We start from the raw sequence: 14,369 nt of genomic DNA, 5'->3' as shown, positions 1-14,369 counted from the left end.
ATTAGATGACAATTTCAATTAGATTTAGATGCGAATACTTGCACTGGACCGATACGAGGTAGTAGTAGTAGTTCCTCTCATTATTTTTAATACAATTTCTTAAAGTTTATTATATAAACCATTTTCCATTCTTAAAGTTTGGAAATCATTCTACGTCACGTTATCAAAATATAATATATATTTGACCAGATATTTCTGTCATCTACCTGTTTTTGCCAAGTCGGGGCCTAAAAATTTGCCAAAAAGTAAAAGACCAAAATTTGCTGAGCAGAACTAAGCCTCTCGGTAAAAATTAACACACTGTATGGAAAAATAAATATTAAACACTTTATTACACTTAAAGGAGGCTGCATTTATTATTTTCCGCACTGTAACGCGATTTATGCGCCCAAATTTTCAGACAATCACAGACACATACTGTGGAATAGAACACTTACACTACACTGGCGAACGTTCAACTCGGTCACACACGGGGCCTACTCCCTCTCACTCTCATTCACAGTATCAGTTTTATCCAACTTTCACACCTACAGACTATCTCAAACGTACACTTTCTCTCAGACACATCAAAGGTCTAGTTTTCCTTTTCTACTCAAAAAAAAAAAGAGGCATCACTGAACTTATTGTAGTTAAGGAAAAACTAGTCCTTTGATGTTGTCTTCTGTGACTGTGAGTCTACGCCTTCTCGAAGACAAAACGAGATTAAATATAGAAAAACTTTGTTCAGCATTAGCTGACGAGCATGTTGAGAAGGCATACCGGGACGCCAAGGCAGCGAGAGCTGGAACATGATCTGCCACAGACTCCCAGAAAAGAGTCAGATCAATGATTCTATTATCGGATTCTCTCACAGCACTGGGCCCCAGTTTCTCAATATATTTACCTTAGTCAACTCATGCTGAGGAGGATGACAAAAACCAGGAATTGCAGTGTATGCAGATAAACTGCGAAGCATGAAGAGGAATGTTCTTTGGACTGAAAATCCTATTACTATTATCCTTCAAAAATTCCAAGCCGGGTTGCCCCTCAACGGATATTAATTTGAAGCTTGGCATAATTGCAACAAGTTTCGGTTAATCGCAACACATTTTCGCCCTCAAAAGGGGTATATTCAAGAAATCGATCTAACAAAATATGATTAAATTTCATCATGGAAGAAATCGTGACATGTTGAAAAGTCGAGAGTGAGCGGGATTTAATGGTACAGTAATGCGTCACCACTATTACTATTAGTATTAGAGAGACAAAAGAGGGCGGGGCTTTGCAGAATGGGTTTGTGATGTCATCTGTGCAGGCATTCACACCGGGCAGATTCAGCCGAGTGTGTAGGCCATTGCTTTGCACGGCCCACACGCAGCTACACATCAAATTTTACAAGCATGGATCACCGTAATCCCGGCATTGTGTTAGATGCAACTGCATTAATTAATTATGGTCTGTGTGTTGGCTTTGGGGGGGGGGGGGGGGGGGGGGGGGTAGGTGGTCTATAAGAGAGTGCACAATATCTTTGTACGCTTACTTTCGCAACGTATTATGATAAGAATGTCAAGTCTTCAAAGAGAAGTAAAGTAAAAGAGAGGTGAGGAATATAGATAGATGGGAGAGATCGAGGCAGACGTACAGACACGCACACACACACGTACGCACAGATAGATAGACAAAGAGAGAGATGATGTCGTGGTGGTTGTAGTACTAGTACTAGTGGTAGTGATGAAGATGTGGTGGAGGTGGTTGTAGTGGTAATGATGATGATGTGGTGGTGGTGGTTGTAGTAGTAGTGGTAACGGTGATGATGTGGTGGTTGTTGGTTGTAGTGGTCGTGGTGATGGTGTGGTGCTGGTTGTAGTAGCAGTGGTAGTAATGATGATGTGGTGGTTGTAGTATTAGTAGTAGTTGTAATGATGATGATATGGTGGTGGTGTAGTAGTTGTGGTAGTGATAATGATGTGGTGTTGGTGGTTGTAGTGGTAGTGATGAAGATGTGATGGTGGTGGTTATAGTAGTAGTGGTAACGATGATGATGTGGTGGTGGTGGTTGTAGTAGTTGTGGTCGTGATGATGATGTGGTGGTGGTGGTTGTAGTAGCACTGAAGGTGATGATGATGTGGTGGTGATGGGTAGTAGTAGTGGTAGTGATGATGGTGCTTGTAGTAGTAGTAGTGATGATGATGATGTGGTGGTGGTTGTAGTAGTGGTGGTAGTGATGATGATGTGGTGGCGATGGTAGTAGTAGTAGTAATAGTAGAAGTGCTGGTATGATGTGGTGGTGGTTGTAGTAGTGATAGTGATGATGACGTGGTGGTAGTGGCTGCAGTAGAAGTGGTAATGATGATGTCGTGGTGGTGGTTGTATTAGTAGTGGTAGTAATGATGATGATGTGGAGGTTGTGGTGGCGCTTGTAGTAGTGGTGGTAGTGATGATGTGGTGGTTGTAGTAGTGGTGACGATGATAAAGGTGGTGGTGTTGGTGGTTGTAGTAGTAGTGATGATGATGTAGTGTAGGTGGTTGTAGTAGTAGTTGTAGTGATGATGATATGGTGGTGGTGTAGTAGTTGTGGTAGTGATAATGATGTGGTGTTGGTGGTTGTAGTAGTAGTGGTAGTGATGAAGATGTGATGGTGGTGGTTATAGTAGTAGTGGTAACGATGATGATGTGGTGGTGGTGGTTGTAGTAGTTGTGGTCGTGATGATGACGTGGTGGTGGTTGTAGTAGTAGTGGTAGTGATGATGATGTAGTGGCGGTGTTTGTAGTAGTGGTGGTAGTGATGATGATGTGGTGGCGATGGTAGTAGTAGTAGTAGCAGTAGTAGTAGTAGTTGTAGTAGTAGTATTAGTAATAGTAGTAGTAGTAGTCTGGTATGATGTGATGGTGGTTGTAGTTGTAGTAGTGATAGTGATGATGATGTGGTGGTAGTGGCGCATTAGAAGTGGTAATGACGATGTCATGGTGGTGGTTGTATTAGTAGTGGTAGTAATGATGATGATGTGGAGGTTGTGGTGGCGCTTGTAGTAGTGGTGGTAGTGATGATGTGGTGGTTGTAGTGGTAGTGGTGACGATGATAAAGGTGGTGGTGTTCGTGGTTGTAGTAGTAGTGATGATGATGTAGTGGTGGTGGTTGTAGTAGTAGTAGTTGTTGTAGTGATGATGATATGCTGGTGGTGGTGTAGTTGTGGTTGTGATAATGATGTGGTGTTGGTGGCTCTAGTAGTAGTGGTTGTGATGATGAGGTGGTGCTGGTTGTAGAAGTAGAGGTAGTGATGATGATGTGTGGTGGTAGTGGTTGCAGTAGTGGTGGTGGTTGTTGTAATAGTGGTGGCAGTGATGGCTGTAGTAGTACTGGTAGTGATGATAATGCGGTGGTGGTGTAGTGGCAGTGATATGGTTTTGGTGGTTGTAGTAGTAGAGGTAGTGATGATGATGTAGTGGTGATGGTTGTAGTAGTTGTGGTATTTATGATATGGTGATGGTGGTTGTAGTAGTAGTGGCAGCGATGATGATGAGGTGGTCGGAAAGGAGGGGGGGGGGGGAGGGGGTATCCTTGGAATAAATTGACCTCACCCGAATTTGAGGGAGGTTGCCCGTAACCCGGAATTTTTTGCTCCAGACCGAAGTTTTGGCAACACTGAATATGTCTAAGCATGCCACCCCCCCCCCCCCCCCCCCCCCTTCTCTCTCTTTCTCTCTTCCTCTCTCACTTTCCTTCTCTTCGTATACTAGTAAGTATAATCTGCGCTTGAATCCGGCACTCAGTACATTTCAATGAAAGAATTTATTAAACAATGATCCACAAGCTGTTAAGATATTGTATTATCTGATACTATTATATTACTTCTATCACTAGATATCATCCCCAAGTCTGGATAAGGATATAGATGAGGATAAAGAAATATATCTGAATAGCCATGACTTGAAAAGTAGATTTGTTATTATTAGTTATTTAAAACTTTTTAAAAACAAATAATTCGATGTATGTCCAATAATTTATACGAGAGAACCAATTTAAAACTAAAACAAAGCAACACACTGGTCAATCAAATCTTGAACCGACACATAATCATAAGCACCACGCCATTACTGTTCATAAAGAATGCCTTGGCCTAGTGAAACAAGCGAACGAATCACAATGCCATCTGTTTACAATTAATAAATAAATCGAACAAAGTATTAATGTAGAAGTAGAACTAATCCACTAATCCGAAGTGGTTTGAAGACTTCTACTTGAACACAATATTATAATCCATATCTATGATGGTAATCCATGAATTAAACTTTGATTGTTTAAAACAAACAGACGCAGCACGATAAGCATGGAACTGTTGAATGAATAGCATATTGAATCTCGCGCTACACACACACATACAGCCACGTAATGAACACGCAATACCGGATGGCCTATACCGCAGTCAGCAACACGCGAGGGAAGCTGCCTGAGTGTGTGGTAGCCTTGCATCTGTGGCTATAGATCGGAGGTGAGGGGGCTATGCATACTCTTTACAACGGGTGGATAATGCCAGGGGCGTGGCTCTATTGGTTCAAATGGTGCCTGGCACCACATCCTTGTTTTAAAAATGGATAACAGCATTTTTTTAAATATATAAAACTGAGAAATGGTATATATCGCCTTTTATCAACAGTGCGAAACAGACTCCCTTTCTGTCACAACGCCTTCTACCCACGCTTTTCTCCCGATTCACACAGTCCGTTGATGACTGTCGTCAGCGACTGTGTACTATGGCTGAGCGAGTGACTGGATTTCCCCACTCAAACGATTCCAAGGAGCGGATCTTTGCTGGCACCATTTAAGGCTATTACTATAATGTACTTTAATGTTGCCACATTGAATACCTGGCTCGAATTTTTACCATCTTCACATACGAGAAAAAACCCGCCTCAGGTGCCGAGAAATTTTTGCTCCAACTCTGTTGGACTGGGGGAAAATAGCTAATGTTGGTCATTTACGTCCTAGTCATAGTATGGTAACTTCGACCATCTTTATTATTATCGAAATCACGATTATTAACAAGTTCATTTGTTTCTCTCTCTGTGTAATGATTATTGTATATATTAATTTATTATTATTATTATTATTATTATTATATTATTATTATTATTATTATTATTATTATTATTATTATTATTATTATTATTATTATTATCATTATCATCATCATCATCATCATCATCATCATCATTATTATTATTATTATTATTATTATTGCTGCAAAAATTGATATGAAGGAATGTGAACGAGTTTAAGTCAAACATTTCTTGATAGTGATGCTATATGCTAAATGCATGATCTTCGCGTGAATATGCGTGTTTGACTTTGTGTGTATGTGTGCGTGCGCGTTCATCTCACATACACACACACACAGACACACACACACACACACACACACAGATAGGTAGATAGATAGATAGATAGATAGATAGAGAGAGAGAGAGAGAGAGAGAGAGAGAGAGAGAGAGAGAGAGAGAGAGATCTTGTATGGTGTCATGTTTGATTTCCGAAGTGGAATGGGGCTGTTTCATGACGTAAATACAGTACTCTTTTAATAGGCCATGGGCTGTTTACATTCTTACGCTTTGTAAGTTTTGAAATTACCCTTTGTTCGATTGACATTCAATGTCTGCATGTGTCCCTTTAGCCATTTCCCTCAGTGTCCAAACTCCAAACAATATATTCGTTCGTGATTTATATAAACAAACTATTGAAAAGATTTGCAGGAATAGAAACATCACCATGCAAATTTACTTTACAAGTATGTAAGTTTTTTTTCTTCTTTCTTTTATATTTACACATGTAGCATGTGTAAGTCATTTTCGTCTGGCACCACTTTATACTGTAAGCATGCCACGCCGCTGATAATGACAGTTGTAAATGGACACTGAGCGATATCCTTTGCTTTGGGATTATGACCAATGAGTTTGATGAGAGCTTATATTGTCTCTCATCACTGTACAGCTAAACTCTTTGACTCTTACAAAAGAGTGAAAGTGAATCCAATCTGAGTAAAAGATGACCTGCATCAAAGCTCCTTATGCTTGACAAAATCTATACCTACAGGGTTGTCATTATTATGGTTTTTAATTCAATCGAATTGCCCAGACTTAGTCTGTGGTGGACTAAGAACAATGTTTACACCAACTGGTTTGAGTTTACCTTATTATAATTATATGTGTAAAATGTTGCAATAGTGGACTGGACACTCAACTTCGGTTAATCGCAACATTTGCGCTTATCTGGAGTGAACTGTATATATCGGATTACAAACAATAACAGTATGTCAGCCGGTCACTAAATGAAAATGTCCGGTTCTCTAACATATATAACGCCATCGAAATCTGCCTCCTCTCATTGTACACAATAAATATGATACAAGATTGAACATTTTATTTTATTTCAAAATATTTTGTAGCTATGGTTTCCTTTAAAAAATAGATGTACATGCGTGTCAATAACACAATATTAATTTCTTGCAAGATTTTGACGACAACAAACTTCTTTCCTCACGTGAGACAGCTAGCTAGCTGGGATGATGTGTCGGTAACAAGGGATGTGTATTGAGTGATCGTCCAACACAAAGCAACTTGAGTTTGTTTTTTTCTTCTCTTTTTACGAATGATCATTGAATGCCTGTTTCGGCTTCAATAAAATTTTGTATTAATTGCGTTGAAACTGATAATGGGGGGAAATGTTACTCCTATTATTGTAATAATTTTTTAAAGAGTAAATGTTGATTTAACATTAACATAAACGATTCCGACCAAAGATAATTTATCATTTTGAAATTACATTACGTACAATAATCCTTTCACAAATCACTCATTGAAAACATCCCCCAATAAAAATCCTGTCTAACAATCTGATATGGCGGTTTTTTGCAAAAATAAATCCCAAATTTTGTAATCTAAAAACAGCAAAATTTGCAAAAAATTTGCGATTAATTTTCCTAAAAACCCATAATTAGATCATGAAATAGAAAGGTATTTGTTTGTTTTTAAGGGTTTCACGGCGCTTGTAACAAATGTAAGGTCATATCAGCGCCAGTAAAAAGGAAGAAAATGGGATCTAGTAAAAAGTACCCAAGAAAAAGGAAGAACACGCTATCAGCGAGATTATTTAAATGTTTCATCCTGACACAAGCACAGGTCCCCGAGTGATGATAATGACAATTTGTCAAAAAGGAGGAAAATCTACCAGCCCGTCAGTCAAGCTCAAATTTAATGCAAATATAACATAGCTATTCATAGTTATTTAATATATTATTAGTCCTAAAGCACTTCTGATCATTAGAGAATCTTTAACTTTAATCAATTGCAAAACATATTCCACCAACAAAGCAAATTTAAATTAGCCTTTAAACAATCATTTCTTAAATCGATCAGCCTAAATTATTAATCTCTACCAAAGGATATCTATAAACATAATATGAAGATAGAAGGGTGGCTGAGAGAGAGAGAGAGAGAGAGAGAGAGAGAGAGAGAGAGAGAGAGAGAGAGAGAGAGAGAGAGAGAGAGAGAGAGAGAGAGAGAGAGAGAGAGAATTGATGAATTGATTTTTAATTTTTTAAAAATATTGTTTTATAATTAGACACAAGTTGTAATGAATTCTATTAACAAATTCAGCAATCAAACAAAAACAAAAAATTAAAAAGGAAGAAAAAAAGACACGCTTATAAAACTTACAAAATCGCCAAATGTACTGTCATGCTGCAGCTAAAAAGTACACAAATATTTAAACCCATTTGCTCCATCCCCTTCCCTTTCGATCATCTTCTCATCCATGGCCACCATGTATCTTGTGCTACTTTTTACTTTTGGCGCCAGTGTGTCTAGACTAACGTCATAAATAAAGGAGTGTCACCAAAATTCATGCAACTGAGCAGAGGTGTCAAAAAATGATAGAATGCATATTGTTTGTTTTTTTCCCCTGAACTACCACTTAGCAGAAAATGTTTGATATGACAAAAACAACGGGACATTTATGAAAAAATCCTAAAATCCCAGAATTCCGTGGAAGATTATCATCACTGGTCGAACTATATTTTAAAAAATTATCATTATTATAATTTTTTTTTTTTTTGGGTGCAAAATCTCTAAATTTGCAAATTTTGTTGCCGAAGCGATGCAAAAAACTGCCATGACAGAAGAATACTCATTTTGTTTGTCAGTCACAGTCACAGTAGACTTAACCTTTCATGTTGGGCAGGAGGTCACTTGTGTCTTCTATCCCCTTACATCTGTTTTCCGAGTTGTATTCTGTCTGTCTTGGAATGATATTGCTTGGTTTTGCTCTGGGCCTTAGCTGGGAGGGAAACAGCCGAATGGGTATTACTTGTATTTAATAATATTAGTTTTGGGAGACCTTTTTTGTCGTGTAAATCATCTCTCTAGTTATGTATTGTTATGCTTTTTGTTTGAATATATTTTTGGTTTGTAAATATTTGAGTGTTTTCCTTTTAGTCGCTGGGTGGGGTTCCTGACCTCCCATAGTGGGCAGGGAGGTACTTACTGTGTCTTCTATACCCCCTTATTATATCTGTTTTCCAGTTGCTTTCTGTCTTTGTCTTGAAAGGAGATTACTTAGTTTTATCCTGACCTGATCAGAGTCCCTGGCTGGAAGGGAAACGGTCGCCTAGTTATAGTACAGTAGTTATTTTTTTCCTTGTAAATCATCTTCCTGTTATGTATTGTATTTTGTTTTGTTTTGAACATATGATTTGTAAACATTTGAGTGTGTGCCTCTTACTCTTAGTGTGGATCTGTGCTTGTGCCAGTATGAGACTTTTAGGCGATATCAAACCATGCAAAATGATAGTGTGCTCTTGGAATCTACCTCTCTTCCCTATTATTTGTGCCATTTCCATTTGTCTTACTCTTCTTGTACGCTTTTAATTGTAAATCTGTAACATTTTTACTGTCCCTACAATGTATCGCAAGTGCCGTAAAACCCTTAAAAACAAACAAACCCCTTAGTCGGATCCTGTGCTTGTGTCTCGATAATTTTAGGCGATCTCAAACTAAGTGCGCTCTTTGAATCTACATCTTTTCTCTATTTGAACCAGTACCTCCTAATCTTATTTTTTCGTTGGACCTTTACTTGTAACTCTATAGGCTAATTATCAGTTATGATAATCTTCCGCGGAGCTCCGAGATTCGGGGATTTTCTCATAAATTTTCCGCTGATTATGCCGTGTCAAACACTTTCCTTTGATAAAAGCTCAAGTCAAGTGGATCCGCGAAACAATCACCATCATGTCGTCTTCTATCTTATTGTGACACCCCTGCTCAATTGCATGAATGTTGATGACATCCACTTCCATTTTTATGGCGTCAGTCTAGACAAACTAGCGCCAGATGTCAATAGTGAAAGAAGGCAATTGATGGTCGAAAAGGAAGGGGGTAAATTAATCTCGATTTTATTTGTAAGTAGGTCAAGAGTGGTAGTACAGTGAAAGGTCCATTTAAAAAGATTATTATTATAACTTCCCCCTAATTAGGAAAACAAGCCCCATCAATAAAACTACTCTCTCTCTCTCTCTCTCTCTCTCTCTCTCTCTCTCTCTCTCTCTCTCTCTCTCTCCCCTCTCTCTCTCTCTCTCTCTCTCTCTCTCTCTCTCTGTATTATCACTCCATTTGCCTTAATTATAAAAATTTGAGCGCACTGTTTAGAGCGTGTTGTGTCATCATTTACCACTTTATTTTGCGTCAGTTACAAAAGCATTGCCCACAGAACAACACTTATTTATTTCTTTAACTTTTAAATTTAAAATGACTACAAGCTGTGTTAAATTAAATCACCACAGTTAAGCTTAGACTTCAGCTTCAGATAGTTTTTAATAAAACAAAATCATGTCTGAAATTGTCTTTTTCTCTCAGTTGCGTCAGTTACGCTATATGAGCATAATTAAGCAGACACCACCTGGAAATAATAAATTGGTGTCAGAGGATCAACCAGTGGCGTGGCATGCTTACACTTACAGTATAAAGTGGTACCAGACGAAAATGACTTACGCATGCTATATTTGTAAATATAAATGAAAGAAAAAAAAATAAAGAAAATACTTACTTACATACTTGTAAAGTAAATTTGCATGGTGATGTTTCTATCCCTGCAAATCTTTTCAATAGTTTGTTTATAGAAATCACGAACGAATATATTGATTGGAGTTTGGACACTGAGGGAAATGGCTTAAGGGACACATGCAGACATTGAATGTCAATCGAACAAAGGGTAATTTCAAAACTTGCAAAGCGTAAGAATGTAAACAGTCCCATTCCACTTAGGAAATCAAACATGACACAATACAAGATCTCTCTCTCTCTCTCTCTCTCTCTCTCTCTCTCTCTCTCTCTCTCTCTCTCTCTCTCTCTCTCTCTGTGTGTGTGTGTGTGTGTGTGTGTGTATGTTGAACGCCCGCGCGCACACACAAAGCCAAACACACATATACACGCGAAGATCATAATATAGCATCACTATCAAGAAATGTATTGCTTAATTCTTTCAAATTCCTTCATATCAATGTTTGCAGCAATAATTAAAAAAAATATATATATATAATAATGACGATGATGATGATGATATTATTATTATTGTTATTATTATTATTATTATTATTATTATTATTATTATTATTATTATTATTATTATTATTATTATTATTATTATTATTATTATTATTATTATTTTTTATTATTATTATTATAATAATAATAATAATAATAATAATAATAATAATAATAATAATAATAATAATAATAATAATAATAATAATAATAATAATAAATGATCATAATAAATTTCTATATTCAATAATCACGACAAAGATAGAGAAACAAATGAACTTGTTAATAATCGTGATTTCGATAATAATAAAGATGGTCGAAGTTACCATACTATGACGTAAATGACCAACATTAGCTATTATTCCTCAGTCCACCAGAGTGGGGGCAAAAATTTCTCGGCACCTGAGGCGGGATTTTTTTTTTCTCGTATTTGAAGATGGTAAAAATTCGAACCATTTTCTCAGTTAGTCTATGTGGCAACACTGATAGTAATAGCCTTAAATGGATCCAAGAAAACTCCGCTCCATGCGTGGGGAAATCCAGTCAGTCACTCGCCCAGCGATGGTACACAGTCGCAGTCATCAACGGATTGTGTGAATCGAGATAGAAGCGTGGATAGAAGGCGTTGTCACAGATAGGGAGTGTGTTTCGCATTGTTGACAAAAGGCGGTGTATACCATTTCTCAGTTTTATATTTTTTAAAATGCTGTTATCCATTTTTAAAAGATGGATGCGGTGCCAGGCACCATTTGAACCAATATAGCCACGCCCCCGGGATCAACATATCCTCATTGATCATTTGTCATTAAACGAAAGTATGATTGTCCTGACTGTTGCGTCAGTTACACATGGAATTGCCTAACTGCAAAGCAACAATATTTGAGGTTTGGTGTTATTATTTTCAAAATATTTAGATCACAAAAGGGATTGGTGATAGATTCCAGAAGAAATAGTGTCACAATGTCATTCTTGAATGAATGATTAAAATTAAAATAAATAAATAAACACCAATTAAATTTGAATAATGGTAAAAATGTAGTATATTATTTTTCTAGATGTGAGCTCAAAATAGTATTGTTTTAAACAAACGAGGGAAATGGCTGATGGCTCATTGATAATGGAGTGGTCCGGCAATGTTGGTTTTATCAGGATTCCACTGTAGTTTTAAAAGACACCTGGTTCTCAGTGATACTGATACTAATACTTAATACTTGTCATAGTTTTGAGGATTTGCATAAATCATAAAATGTATGAATTTAAGCATGGAATACGGTATATACTGCAATGTATGACTAGAGATTTCATTTGGTGTTAAAATATAATGGCATGCAATTAGTAGTAATTGGATATTCCCACCTTTTAAAACATTGACATGATAAACACCCTTAAAATGGTACTAAATATTCCTTTGAACTGTTGCAAAAGCTGGGATGAAAACAAAAAATCGGGATCACAGAAGAAGAAAATCGGGGATTTCCTATCTAGATATTTTGTTCTTTTCTGAAAGACTAGGCCTCGTTGATGGTATATATGGCCGCAATCCGTTTTCAAACAAACGCCAACGAATAGTGCAAGCTTGAAAGCCTGGCTGTATAGTTTGAGTTTTGGGAGATGAAATTAAATATCACAAAATTAAAACAATTTTTTTTGGTCTTATAAATCATCTCTCTGTTATGCACTGTATTATGTTTTGTTTATATAATTATATATGATTTGTAAACATTTGAGTGCATTCCTCTTTGTGGGGAACTGTGCTTGTGTCTGGATTAGACTTTTAGGTGATCTCAAACTAAATACTTTGATATTGCGCTCTTGGAATCTACATCTGTTTCCCATTTGAACCAATTCCCTTTTGTCTTACCTTTTCTTGGGTGCCTTAATAGTAATTCTGGAACAGCGTGGCTCCGCGGTATGGTCTTTGCTTGTTGCAGCTTGACTAATAAGTCAACGTTGTTGGGATGCGCATTGGTTGTTATATAAAGCTGTTAAGCGTTTTTTTTCAATGTCGCACATTGTTCACAAAGTCATGTAAACTAGGCGGGGTTCCTTACCTCCCATAGACGGATGATGCTGTTGGGCAGCGGCGTGGCGTATTGACGGCATATGGTGGTGCCATGATTAGAAGAAAAAAAAATCTAAAACAATGAACACGATTAAGAGGAGAGAGCACATGTTAAAAACTCTCTTTTTTGGAAGAGTGGGGGGGGGGAGGGGTCGATGGTTTCTGCGAGTGGACAAAACTCACAATAACAAATAATTCATGAAAACAACAAGCCACAACACTGAGATACAAGTCCCGTGTGAAAAGGTCTTTGTAATTATTCTTTGTCCACCATTTAAAGGATTGGATTTGGTAGATAATGCAATCAATATGTGATAAATGTAAATCAAAAGAGAGAAAAAAACCTATGACAGAAATTACTTACTTTTAGTACTTGTAAAGAAAATCTGCAAATCTTTTTATAATTTGTTTATTGAAATCTGGAATAGCATCTATTTCAGCTTTGTGAATTGACAGAATCATTAACGAATTTAACCGCTCCTGTTTCATTGAATTTCGCAAGAAATATTTCACTCTTTTAAGGGTGCTAAAATAACGTTCAGGAGGTCAAGAAATACGATGGAAGTGGTTAAGGTCACTATGTCCATGATTTGTCAGTGTTTGTTGTATCTGTAAAAAGTAGACAATAAAAACAAAAGAAACGTTGTTTTTTTCTAAACTAACTGTGAGCCAGTCACTTCTGTCATACCATGTCACCGAAAAAGAGCGTTTTCGAGATTTCCACACCTGTGTTAATTCAAAATCAGTTAGTTGGTGAGGAACTAGTCTTTTTATTTCTAATTTGTCATCTAGTGTCAATCTCCCAAACGGTCGGTGAAGTAAAGAGTCAACTTGGTTCATTGCAATTCATTGTTTAACAAAACAAAACTTCAAAGTATATCTCAAATAATGGAAATCAGTGGAATACGATTAATGATTGCACAAATAAAAGGTAGATTCAGATCTTAAAGCATCACAAAGAAAAAATCACTCCACTTAAGTACTTAAGAAATCAAAAAACACACCAAAGTATAACTGTTGACAATCTTCGCTTTCTTTCTCTGACTGACAGAAATACACACACACACACACACACACACACACAAATAAACACTCATACACACGTATCCATCAACTCGGCACTACACACAAGATACCTTACCTTACCCGGGTTCCATCTCTTTCCAGAGGTCGGATGTCATGGCCTTCCATCCTTCACGGTCCATTGCAGCCTCGTTACAGTCTGCCATGCGCCGTCCTGTAGCTTCCTTGATGCCATCTGTCCAGGATTTCCTTTGTCTTCCTCTGCCCCTCTTTCCTTCAATTCTTCCCTCCATTATCCTTTTTTCGAGACTATCATGTCTTCGCATATGTCCAAAATATGACAGCTTTTTGTGCTTCACAGTCAAAAGAAGTTCTTTTTGTTTTTGGCCCATTAGGTCGAGGACTTCGATGTTTGTTTTTCTTGCTGTCCAAGGTATTTTCAGTATTCTCCTGTACGTCCACATCTCAAAAGCTTCAATACGTTGTTCTGTCTGTGCGGTTAGTGTCCACGTTTCACAACCATAAAAGAAAATGGACCACACATAGCATTTGGTGCATCTCATTCGTGTTCTGATGGAGATATTTGTGTTGTTGAGGATTGGCTTTAGTTTCATGAACGCATTTTTGGCCAGCATTATTCGTCTCCTGATCTCTTTGTCAGACTTTGCATCGGATGTTACCAACTGCCCCAAGTACGTGAACTCTTTTACTTGTT

The sequence above is a fragment of the Berghia stephanieae genome, chromosome 1 (genome assembly GCF_034508935.2).
Source record: "Berghia stephanieae isolate SIO BIC M18660-M18661 chromosome 1, UCSD_Bste_1.3, whole genome shotgun sequence".
NCBI lineage: Eukaryota > Metazoa > Mollusca > Gastropoda > Nudibranchia > Aeolidiidae > Berghia > Berghia stephanieae.
Note: the sequence above shows the minus strand (reverse complement) of the source record.